The sequence below is a fragment of the Hydra vulgaris genome, chromosome 01 (assembly GCF_038396675.1).
Source record: "Hydra vulgaris chromosome 01, alternate assembly HydraT2T_AEP".
NCBI classification, from domain to species: Eukaryota; Metazoa; Cnidaria; class Hydrozoa; order Anthoathecata; family Hydridae; genus Hydra; species Hydra vulgaris.
The window spans coordinates 44,936,719-44,950,000 of NC_088920.1; positions in this window are offsets into that span (position 1 = coordinate 44,936,719).

Below are 13,282 nucleotides of genomic sequence, written 5' to 3' on the forward strand. Positions count from 1 at the left end.
CTTTTTTCTCTTTAACTAATTTTACTTTAAGCACCAACTCAACGTACAGTTTTTTTACAACTGAGTTTTTTTTTCAATGTTAATTTAACGTTGGAACAACGTTAAATAAACAAGGTTTAAACCGTAACGTTGTTTTAACGTTGTGACATGACAACAACGGTGAAATATCGCTTCAACCAAATTTTAACGTTAAAACAAAGTAGAGATGCCGGCTGGGCGAGCACCTAAGTAACTACAAAAAAAAAACAAAAAAATACGTGTGAACTTTTTAATATTACTGAAGCACAGAATACTGACCAATTTAATAAACAGCTTCAGAAACCAATAACGTTTTGTAGGAAATAACTCAAGTACAACTAATTAATTAGTAATTTTGGGCATTATTTCTCATTTTTTTCTGCAATTTTTTGCCAATTGATGTAGTATGCTTAGATTTTGTCAAGGATTTTGACACGGCATAGCACAAAAGGCACAGCGTAAAAGGAAAACTTTTATAGTGGATTGTCGCATTCTTAACTGATTGGAGACAAAGAGTGCTCCTAGATGTTATTTTATCCATGTTAAACGCTGTTTTTAGTGGAGTTCTACGAGGATCATTACTGGGACCTTTAAGTAAAAATCCGAGTAATGATCCTTGTGGAACTCCACTAAGAACAGCATTCAACAATGAATAATAATTACTATTCATTGTTTATATTAACAATATATCTGATAAAACAAAGAATGATGGTAAACTATGTGCCAATGACATTAGAATCATATCAAATTTGGATTCCTCAAATAATGGTTCACTATTGCAAAACGATTTAAAAACTGTTTATTTGGTCTAAAAAAGTTAAGTATAATAAAATGTTTTGTAATGTATTACGTTTCAAACATCGCAAGCAATTATTCTATTAACAATATTCAATTAAATGTATAAACGAGCGAACGAGATTTGGGTGTGGTTTTTATAAATGATCTAAAATGGAAATAACATTTAATTGCATGCGCCTTAAAAGCGAACTCTATGCTTGGTATGATTAAACACAAGTTTTTAGTTTTTGACCCGAAGTATTTGGAAATTTTGGACTGTATATATTAAAACTCTAATCAAGTTTTCTGTTTTGTTTGGTCTTTTTTAGAAAAGCTGACTTAAAAATATTAGAAAGTGTTTAGCTCAGGATAACAGGCATGATTTCCATTATCATAACAACATTAGAATAAAGGCAAAAAAGAGGGGATTTGATTCATATGTTTAAAGTTTTTAAATATATTATCTGTGTTAAACTGTATAACCAACTAGTTTTTAAATATCACAATAAGTGGTCACGGTATGAATTACTAAAGAGAAATATGTAAATATGAACCCCGAAATAAATTCAATTCTAATAAAGCAGCGAACGATTGGAAATAGTAAATTAGTAAAATCGACTTCAACAATTTGATTTAAAAATAAATTAGACAATTTTTATTAAATAGTGGCTCGTAGTTGTTATGAATTGGGTGTCATAGTGTTAATAAAAACAAAGCAAATATTATAGTGATTTTTTTAAAGTTTTTTGTTTTGCACAAAAATCAATTTAAACCTAAATTATATACTACTTCTTGTTTGCATTAGCAATTGATCCGTACAATTTTAACACAAGAACATATTAAATTTCATATCAAGTTCACACTTTAAGTGTGAATGTGAATATTGAATTAAAAATTACCACAAAATAGTTTGTGAGTAGATATATTGTGAGATTTTCTTATCCAAAAACTTTCTAGCTTTATCAATTTTTGAAAAACATTTTATGCAGTTAACAGTTATATGGCACCTGACCATTGTCGGTATTTTCTGAACTATTTTTTTCAAACAATAACATCTCTAACAATAAGATCTCTAAACCGATTCTTAAAAGAAAGAGTGTCTATCTTATTATTAAAATTATATGATTTCAGATTAGCCATAAACAACTGATTACAAATAAGTTGATATGACCCGTTGTTTTAAAAAAGAGGGCAAATATTCAAGGGGTTTTAGTGTGCATATTTTGCACAACTTTTTTCAAAAATATTTCTTTACAAAATTTTTTTATTTTTTGCTAAATAATAACGCTAGTGTAATAGGTAATTTTGCGTAGAAATATAAAGAAGAAAGCTAAATATAAAAAAGAAAGCTTTAAACTGAAATTAATCGATTAGCTTGTCTCTTTTGAGAAAAAGAACGGAAATTTCGAGCTAGAGCAAAAGAATCAGCTGAAAAAGAATCTAAAATCAGACGCTGAAAAAAAAGCTCAAAAACAACAACATGAATTGAAAGCAGCTGGTAATGATCCAAAACAATTAAAGTTAACGGCAGGTCTCGCGTCAATGCAAGTGCCGCAAATACAGAGAAAAGCTGGGACATCCTTTACAGCAACAGAGAATGTAGAATTCAAGAGAATGTAGAATTCAAGAGAATGTAGAATTCAAGAGAATGTAGAATTCAAGAGAATGTAGAATTGAGAAAACTCAATCACCCTAATAGATAATATTTTAACAACAGATGAATATAACAATGACATACAAAAAGGCATTATAAAACCAGATATATCAGACCACTTCAAAATTTCCGCATTTACTTTTGAACAGACGTGTTTTTACTGATCGAAGAAATTTTTTTTTTTTTTTTTTTTTTTATAATACAAACTTCTTAAACTTAGTCGAAGCATTTTATGTACATATTTTATCGAAAATGAGTTCAAAACAAATCACTGACGTCTCGATAAAATTAGTTAGGGAAATTTTTCAAGAGATGTTCTAAAAACAACAAAATGATATACTATCGTTAATAAGTGCAAATTTAAAACTGACTAATGATAGAATCGATGGATTGCTGAAAGAAATTAGTACATTAAAGGAAACTTGTGAAATGTTAAAAAAAGATAACGTAAACCGAAATGCTGATCAAAATAAAACTAACAAGCAGTTGATAAAGTTTGAAAAAACACAAAAAGACATTGAGGAAAGTCTAACGTTTTATCAAGATTGCAATGACAAAAAAATGAGCGAGTTGGAAAAAAAAAAGTCATCGAATGCAAATATAGGTGAGAATGAAAAAAATAAATTTAGACAGCTGGAAGATCGACAAAGGCGAAATAATCTTCGAATTGAAGGAGTTAAAGAAAATGACAACGAAAGTTGGGATGATACGGAAAAAATAATAATAAACATTTTTGAAAATAATCTCAATGTAAATGGGGTAATCATAGAAAGAGCGCATAGAACTGGCCTTATTGAAAAAAAAAATCCAAGAACAATTGTAATTAAGTTACTTAACCATAAAGACAAAGTAAAAATCCTAAAAAATGCCAATAAACTAAAAGGATCCGGAATTTATATCAACGAGGATTTTTCGCTGGAAACTTCCACAATAAGAAAGAAACTTCTTGAAGAAAGCAAATTGCACAGGATAAATGGTAAGTATTCCGTTGTTATATACGATAAGCTTATTGTTAGAGAATTTATAAAAAAAAATAAATAATGATAAATGATTTTCTTACGTTTTTATATTACTTTTTGAATTTTAATATTGCTTTAAGTTATTTCTGATTTAAAATGGCTGATGAAACTGTTTTAACAAACATAAATTTTAATTCATTTGTATCAAAAAAGTCAATACTATTAAACAACTATTCGGATCCTGATATTAATTTTTATAATAATGATGAAATAATTAAAAATATTAACCCTTTATATTATGACCCAAATTCTAAAAAAATTGCTAATGGAATGGAGGACAACTATTTTTCAATGCTTCATATTAATATTAGAAGTATTCAAAAAAATTTTGAGTCATTAAAACAACTTTTATATAAAATTGGCATTAAATTTCAAATAATTTGTCTAAGTGAGACATGGTGTAAAGATAAAAACATTGAAAACAATTCTAATTTTCAATTACCTAATTATAAAGTAATTCATCAAGTTAGAGCATCTAATAAGGAAGGTGGGGGTTTGTGTATATACATAAAGAACTCAATATTATTCAAAGTTAAACCAAATTTAAGTTCAACTACTAACGATTACGAATCGTTATGTATTGAAATTATTAACAAAACCTCAAAAAATATCGTCATTCATGGTTTATACAGACCGCCTTCAGGAATTTAAGCATTAAGGTATTTAGAAACCACATTAAAAAAATAATTAAAAATAAATCGTCTATGAATAAAGCTGTATATTTTATTGGTGATATCAATCTCAATATATTAGATTATGAAAATAATATATATATTAAAAACTTTTTTAACACCATTTTTCAAAATAGCTATATTCCACTAATCAATAAACCAACGCGAATAACTAAGGAAAGTTCAACATCCCTAGATCAAATTATAACAAATGAATTTATAAATGAAAATATAAGAACAGGAATATTTACAACTGAGGTGTCTGATCACTTTCCGATTTTTATCCTATCGCAAAAATGCATATATAATGCCCAAAATGAACGGGAAAAAATAATTAAAACACGTTTAATAACCGACACTTCTATTAGTCATTTTTATAAGCTTCTATCCTGTGTTAACTGGGACACCCTAAAACTAAATCTAAACGCCAATAAAGCGTATGATATTTTTCTAACAGAGTTTCTTAATCTTTATAACAAGGCATTCCCAGAAGTTGCTAAAGTAATCAAAACAAAAACACTTTTAAACCCTTGGATCACGAAGGGCATTCTTAAATCTTCAAAAAAAAAACAACGCTTATATAACAAGTTTCTTAAAAAAAGAACTCTTAAAAATGAAACTACCTATAAAAACTATAAACGGCTATTTGAGTCAATTTTAAAACGCTCAAAGAAACGTTACTATTCTGAACAATTAATAAAGCACAAAAATGATTCTAAAAAAACTTGGCATATTATTAAGGAGGTAATTGGAAAAAAAAACTTATACAGAAATTTACTTCCTCTAAATCTTAAATTTAATAACAAACAAATTGTAAATAAATCCTTAGTCGCTGAAACACTTAACCAGTTTTTTGTAAATATAGGTCCTACTTTATCATCTAATATAGCAACTACTCAATCACACTTTAGTTCGTACTTAGCCTCAACCAACCTTAATGTTATGTCTAATTATAAACTTACAGAAAAAGAATTACTAGACGCAGTCTCTTTATTAAAACCCAATAAAAGTTTAGGATTTGATGATATAAGTAGTAATGTCATTATCAAATCAATAAAACAAATTACAATTCCATTACTACATATTTTTAATTTATCTCTAAAACAAGGCGTTTTTCCAGATAACCTAAAAATTGCAAAAGTCATTCCAGTGTTAAAATCAGGTGATCCTTCCGATGTTACGAATTATAGACCAATCTCAATTCTTTCTTGTTTTTCTAAAATATTAGAGCGGGTTATGTATAATAGACTATATTCCTTTTTAAATGTTAATAATATTCTTTTTCATAAACAGTTTGGATTTAAATCTGGTCATTCAACTGATCATGCAATCACTCACCTTGTTCATGATATATTTAAAGGGTTTGATGAAGACAAGTATACCCTAGGTGTATTTATCGATTTAAGTAAAGCTTTTGACACTGTCAATCATCAAATCCTTCTATCCAAACTGAAAAGTTATGGTATAATAAATACTAATTTGTCCTGGTTTGATAGTTACTTGTCTAATAGAAAGCAGTTTATTTCATATGATAGCGGAAAAACGGAATATAAGTCAATCACCTGTGGTGTTCCTCAAGGATCAATTTTAGGACCACTTTTATTTCTCGTTTATATTAACGACTTATATAAATTTTCTAACATTTTAAACTTAATTTTGTTTGCAGATGATACAAACTTGTTTTATTCTAGTAAAGATATCAGTAAATTATTTCAAACAGTAAACAAAGAACTTGAAAAATTAACTCAATGGTTCAAATCAAACAAACTATCTTTGAACATCAATAAATCCAAATACACTTTGTTCCATCGTCTTCATAAAAAACAAGATATTCCATTAAAACTTCCTGATCTTTTTATTGATAACGCATTATTAAAAAGAGAGCAATCAATAAAATTTTTAGGTGTGGTTCTGGATGAAAATTTAACCTGGAGGGACCACATAGGTCTAATTGAAAATAAAATATCAAAAAATATAGGTGTTTTGTATAAAGCCAAGCAGTTTTTAAATCTATCTTGTTTAAAAAACTTATATTTTTCTTTAATTCATTGCTACTTAAATTATGCAAACGTTGCTTGGTGCAGCACAAACGCAACAAAAGTAAAAAAACTGTTTAGTAAACAAAAACAGGCTATAAGGATAATTACAAACGTAGACCGTTTCTCTCACACTCAAACATTATTTAATAAACTTAATATTCTAAATGTATATAAACTAAACCTTTACCATATTCTTATCTTCATGTTTAAACTTGATAAAAAAATATCACCAATGTTATTTAATTCACTTTTTGAAAAAATAAACCACATATACCCTACCAGATTTTCAAAAAACAATTACATTCAATCCAAAACACATTATTCAGCAACCAAATTCTCAATTGCTAACCGAGGTCCTAAGCTGTGGAATACAATATTAAATAATGAGCTGAAATCTAATTATTCTTTAAACCAGTTTAAAACAAAACTTAAGCAATTACTGATGATACATGAAAATGAATTAAAGTTCTTCTAAAAAGCTTTTTAAACTAGCAAACAAAAACAAAAATTAACCTACTAATTACTCTTTAATATTATATTTAATATTCTAAACAATAGTCTGCTATTGTAAATGTATTTCTTATCTTATAAGTTTTGAATTTACAAACGATTTTTTTAAGTTTTATTATTTGAAATACTAATTACTAAAAATATTGTAAAATTTTATAATTTCAATTTTTATTAAAAAAAGTTATTGTAAATTCTTTTTGTAATATTAATACTTATATATCATCTTATTTTACTAATCAGTTCTTAAATATAAATACTCTTTGAATTACTAAATATATTAAACGTTATATATTTTATTTTTTGCATTTTGTTAAAACATTTTATTTGATGAATATGCATTTTTTTTGGGGGGGGGGGGGGATTAATAATAAGATGAATTTTGTCTTCTTCAAGCCCCAGTCATGTAAATATTTGTTTTTATAAATTACGAGTGTAAATTATTTTCAATCGGCAAATACAATACTACTACTACTACTACACTTTCCCATTTTTCTAACAAGCAACACAATTTTAACCCCTAACACTAATAAAAGTCAAACTATTAGAAAACGTATTTTCAATAAAAAAAAATGTAGAAACGTTTAAATATCAATTATCATTGTTAAACTGGAAGCTATAAATTTTAATGAAGACATAGATATAATCTATAATAAGTTCTTTAATACATTCTTCTCGGTGTACAATGCAAATTTTCCCGTTTCCGAAATAAATTTAAAACCAAAAACCTTAAAAAGGCCCTTGGATTACCAAGGGTCTTAAAAAATCTTCAAAAATTAAACAAATATTGTATATAAAATACTCCCTCTGTCCGGAAATATGGTATACATTTTTGGGATTTTTGTTGTCCGGAATTATGGTATACATTTGCGAAAAAAATAAAATAAATAAAAAAATGTACATGACAAGTATATTATATTAACTTTTTTGAAACATTAATATGAAACTTTATTTGAAACATTAATATTGAAACTTTATTTGAAACATTAATACATATATTATATTAACTTTATTTGAAACATTTAATTAAATAAGAATGATTTTTTTCACTCGAAATTTGATTTCGCTTTATTGTACGCTTCTTTGGAACATACATTTTTTTCTAGCAGTCCACCTTTGCGACGAAGTTTTTCTTTTCTAATATACCTTGAAATTGTTCTTTGGTTAATTGTTTATATTTAGAATCCCTTCTTTCTAAGTTTAACAAATTTCCTTCAGAATTTTCCATACTCGTCTTGCAGCGGTATTAATTTTATTTGTTTCAAGAAACACTGATGTTTGAGCGTTAAGTTTTTAATTAAGAATGATATTGTTAACGTCAATATTTCAGGTTATATTGTCATGAGTATTTACTATAACAATGTAATGACAGTTGCCGATTTACTTTTATAATCACGATAATCTACGATTTTTGTTGAAATGTATACCATATTTTCGGACGGAGGGAGTATTTAAAAACAAAATCTCATGCTAGTTTACGCATATATAAAAACTACAAAACTCCATTTAAAAAAATTCGTAAAAACCTGAAAAAAAAATTATTACTCTAATCTTATAACTAAATATAAAAATGACTCAAAACAAATATGGTAAATATTAAAAGAAATAACGGGGAATTAGAAAACCTGTTCGAATTTCCTTCCAAAAATGAATAAAATAAACAATTCATGTGTATATGAACCAAATGAAATAGCAGAAGAATTTAATAAATACTTTACTGATATCGGAAGTAGGCGGGCTGATAAGATTCCTCTTAAGAATATTTCCTTTAATGATTTTTTGACAACTTCTAATAATTTACTAATTTATACACTTGGTGTTTTTTGTCGATTTATCAAAGGCTTTTGATACAGTCAATCATGATATCTTACTTAAAAAACTTGAGTTCTACGGAATAAATGGTAAATTGATCAAATGGTATAAAAGCTTCTTGTCAAATAGAAAGCAATTCTTCTACCACGGAGAAGAACTGCTTCCTATTGATTTTCAAAATAAAACATTAATTGAAATAAAATGTGGTGTTCCACAGGGTTCAATCCTTGGTCCACTTCTTTTTTTAGTATACATCAACGATCTAAATAAGGCCTCGAACCTTATGAGCATCATGTTTGCAGATGATACAAATTTATTTTTGTCAAACAAAGACATTAACAAACTTTTTTTAAATATGAATAAAGAACTTATAAAAATTTCTACTTGGTTTAAATGCAACAAACTAACCTTAAATATTGACAAAACAAAGTGGATCCTTTTCCTCTCCTCAACAAAAAAACGTTTTTTGCCTAATGATTTATCAAAACTTTGTATTGATGAAGTAGAAATAAAAAAAGATTCCGTTTTAAAATTCCTAGGTATTTATCTTGACGAAAGTATGACATGGAAAACTCATATTGATTATATATCAACAAAAGTGGCAAAAAGTATTGGAATCCTCTATAAAGCCAGAAATTATTTAAATAAAAATAATTTAAAACAACTATACTACTCATTTATTCATAGCTATATAAACAATGCAAATATTGACTTTGGAAGTACAGGTAAAAGTAAATTTCAATGTCTTTATCGCCATCAGAAACATGCAATGCGAACAAAATATTTTTAAAATCGTTTTTCAAATACAAAACCTTTATTCAAAGATATGAATGTATTAAACGTTTTTGAACTTAATTTGTATAATACTTTATGATTTACGTTTCGTTGTATGAACAATCCTTTATTACATGTTTTTAAAGATCTATTTACCTTTAAAGTAAAGAATAAATATAGTTTGCGAAATAAAAATTATTTAAAGGAACCCTTTTGTCAAACAAAGTTTAATCAATTTTGTATAGATTATCGAGCACATTATTTCTGGAATAAAATTGTCCAGCCTAATTTTGATTCATCTATCTCTTTTTCTGTTTTTAAAAACAAATTAAAGAATGTTATTTTTTCAACGGATATTGAAATATTTTTGAGATATTATTTTAACCATTTAATATTTCAAATGTTTTGGATTGTTATTTTGTCATAAATTACTTGCATTATTTTATATTATATTTATATTGTAATTTTTGTATGGTTCTGGTGACAAGATTGTTATGATTTTCTTCCAGATTCCAAGTTTATATGTTTATATTACATGTAAATCACGACATGTAAATAATGTAAACTAAAAAAAAAAAACATACATTGTAAATATCACAAGTAAGCCTATTATTGAAACAGGCCAATAACAGAAATTAGTGATGAATCATCTGTACAAGAAACAGAAAATAATCTAGATGTCATAATTGCAGCAGATAAAAGAGCAGAACTACAATACTCAGAAACATTCAGAAACCAAAACATTTTTAAAACTGAGAGAGTGACCGTAGAAATGGGTAATTATGAAGTGCCTTTAACTGCAGCGGTAGACCTAACTTTGTACATTATTAGAAAAGACCTAACTTTGTACATTATCAGAAGCAACCAGACAACGTTATAAATATCAATGAAAATGATCCAGCTAAATTTCTAGAGTTGAAAAATGCAAAGATGATTGATAAAAAGCAATTTATTGTATTTGGGCTAAATCAGCCAACAAAACATTCAAGGTTATCTAAGTATTACACTGAATCAGTTAAAGTTAATGACATTGAAGTTGTACAGAAAGGCCATGTCTAACCTACTCTCTATCACTAGACGATATTTTTTACATTGCTTTTTTATACTTTGGATCAAGAGAGGACACAAATTCTTTACGTGATGGGTTTAATAATTGGTCAAACTTAAGTCACATCATAACAAAGCATTGCACCTAGAAAAACCATCGAAATGCTGCTGAAGCAATGGTTCATGCATTATGAGACTCCACAACTGATAAAATACTAAATATTGAAACCATGAGACATCTGAACAAAAAACATAAAGAAGTCGAGATTCTACATCAATACCTAATACGAGTTATTGATGCTATTCGGTATTTGATCGCAGAGAGTATTTCTTTACGTGGAAATAAGGAAGCCAACTTTTACAATTACTCTGAAAAAAGTGAAGTCTTTTAATGAAGTGTGGGTAAATTTCTAAATTTGTTATATTTACTCAGTATGAAATAATATATTTAAGAAGTGCAAATCTCTTCTTGAGGATGTTAATCAGTCTCTTGAAATGGCTGCTACCCACAGTGTTCGCTTTAGTTCCTTACAAAAGGCTACAGACTGACTGCTTACATTATACCCTGCTGTGATCGATTGCCTTGAACAAATTTTAAATAACATAGAATTTCGAAGTGAAAAACAAGGTCTTTTATCCCAATTTCAGTTATATCAAACAATTGTGGCTTTATGTCTCTTCAAAGAAATTTTTACTATCATAAGTCCCCTAAATAAAACTCTTCAAGGAGAAACACTTGATTTTTCCATTGCTATGATGTCTATCGATGTATCACTGAAAAAGCTTCAAGTACTCTAAGACAGTAGTGGCCAAAATGCTATTTTATCTGCTGTTAAAGTTTCAACTGAAGCTCAGCTTGAAAGCAAACGTTTGTAAAGAAAAGAACTCGCAAAAAGAAACAACAGGACTTCGATGAAACAGAAGATGAGAGGCTTACTCAGGCTGAAGATCAGTGGCTAGCAGAAGTGTTTTATACTGTAGTGGATTCAGCAACAGCAGTTCTTGTTGATAAATTTTCTTCAAAGCGGAAATTTTTAGAAAGCATAAACATCTTTTTATTGAAGAATATTAGTCATAATTTTCATAACTCTAATTCACAAGAAAAAATTCAAAATTGGTATCAGTTTAAATGAATTCGCAACTGAAATGGTTGATTTTGTGGAGATCTACAGAGAGGCTTGTGAGAAGGATAACAAAACTTTACCTTCTTTCCTCACCATTTACAATTTTATGCTGAAGACTATGATAGATGCTATATTTCCCTCTGTTGCAGATCTATACGCGATATTTAGTACAATTCCAACAATTTCAGCAGAGTGTGAGAGAGTTTTCAGCAAACTGAAACTTGTCAAAACTTGTCTTGCAAATCGGTTGACATTAGAGCATGTTGGGGATCGTGTTCTCTTGTCAGTGGAACATGAGAAAATGTGGAGTTTGACGCATTCAGGCATAATAAAAAACTATGCTGATACAAATGAGTTACGTAATATTTTGTATCCATAAACATTTTTTTTCAGTATAACTATAATTTTCCTTGATCGATTATTTGTTTCCCGTAAAAAGTACTTTACCGGACCCCTCTTCTGGAAATTCGCACCTGTTTTTCAGGTGCCACCACGTTCCTGATACAGATACATGTGCGGGTTGTTGTATTTATGTTTGAAAGGTATTTTCAGAAAAAATAAATAAATTATCTTTCTTAAATAAACCAGCCAAACTAAATGCTCCTATTAAATTTACTTCTCAGAATAGGATAAAATTAACTTTACAAAATAATCGATTAAAATGTAAACAGCTTGAGCAAGAAGTTTTAAATATGCGATCTGCTATAAAAAAGACAAAGTGAAACTTTTTGACAAAGTGAAACATTTGATCACAAAATAAAAAAGAAGCAATTTTTAAAACCATATGAATCTTTTACTGATAAAAGATATTTTTGGTTAGATAAATTTCTTGAATAATTACTTTTATGGAAAGACTCATAGAGACCTAATTTAAAATCAAAAATGTTTTTATTTTGGCTAACATATGAAGGATTTAAAATAACTATATACTCATTTAAAGAAGTAAAGTTTTTGCTAGAAAATGGTGCAAAACCTGTACTTTCTGAAAGATTCTGTCAGAATGACCAAGAAAATTATTTTGGAAAACAGCGAGCGATTGGTAGACGACGAGACAATCCATCAGTACGAGATGTAGGATATAACGATAATATCATAAAATCCCAGTTTTCAATACGATCGATTGCTAGTAATGTTCATTCCCATAGCAAATTTAGAGGCATTAGTAGTTCCCCATTGCCAAAACGAAAGCAGTTAGTTAAGACAAATAAATAGTGTTTTTAAACAATTTTATAATTAAATGCGGGCTTTTTTATTTGTTAAGTTAACAATATGGCATTATGGGAAACCTATCTAAACCACACTAATTTAAAGTTTATTGTTCCACACAACTGTGGATAAATGGACTATAAATACTTTTAAATACAGTTGGGCTCTTGTAATTGTAACTTCTATAATTCGAAAGATCTTGTTATTATTATATTTTTTTGAGTAAATTTTACTTCCATTTTTCCACACTTGTGTGGATGGTTCTCCAAAGTGCCATTATAAAAGAGTTGAAGCAATTTTTTAAAACAAGATCCTCTTCTTGATATTAACATGAAGCTGTAATGGGTTACATGTTACCTGTAGCAGGATAACCTGACCTGATGGATTTAAATCGAACAAATTATTTGGTAACCTCTGGATTTAATATTAGGGGTTGAAGTCCTATAAATTGAAAGTTCATTTAATTCAAGCGTATTTTAAAACCCCTTAAGGACTCCAATTATGTGAGTTGAACTCGCGTAATTCAAATCCTCAAGGGGTCTTAAAAAATGCTCATGTTAAATGAGTTTTCAAATTATAAAAGTTCAACTCCTAATATTATATCCAAAAGAGACCAAATAATTTGTTTGATTTT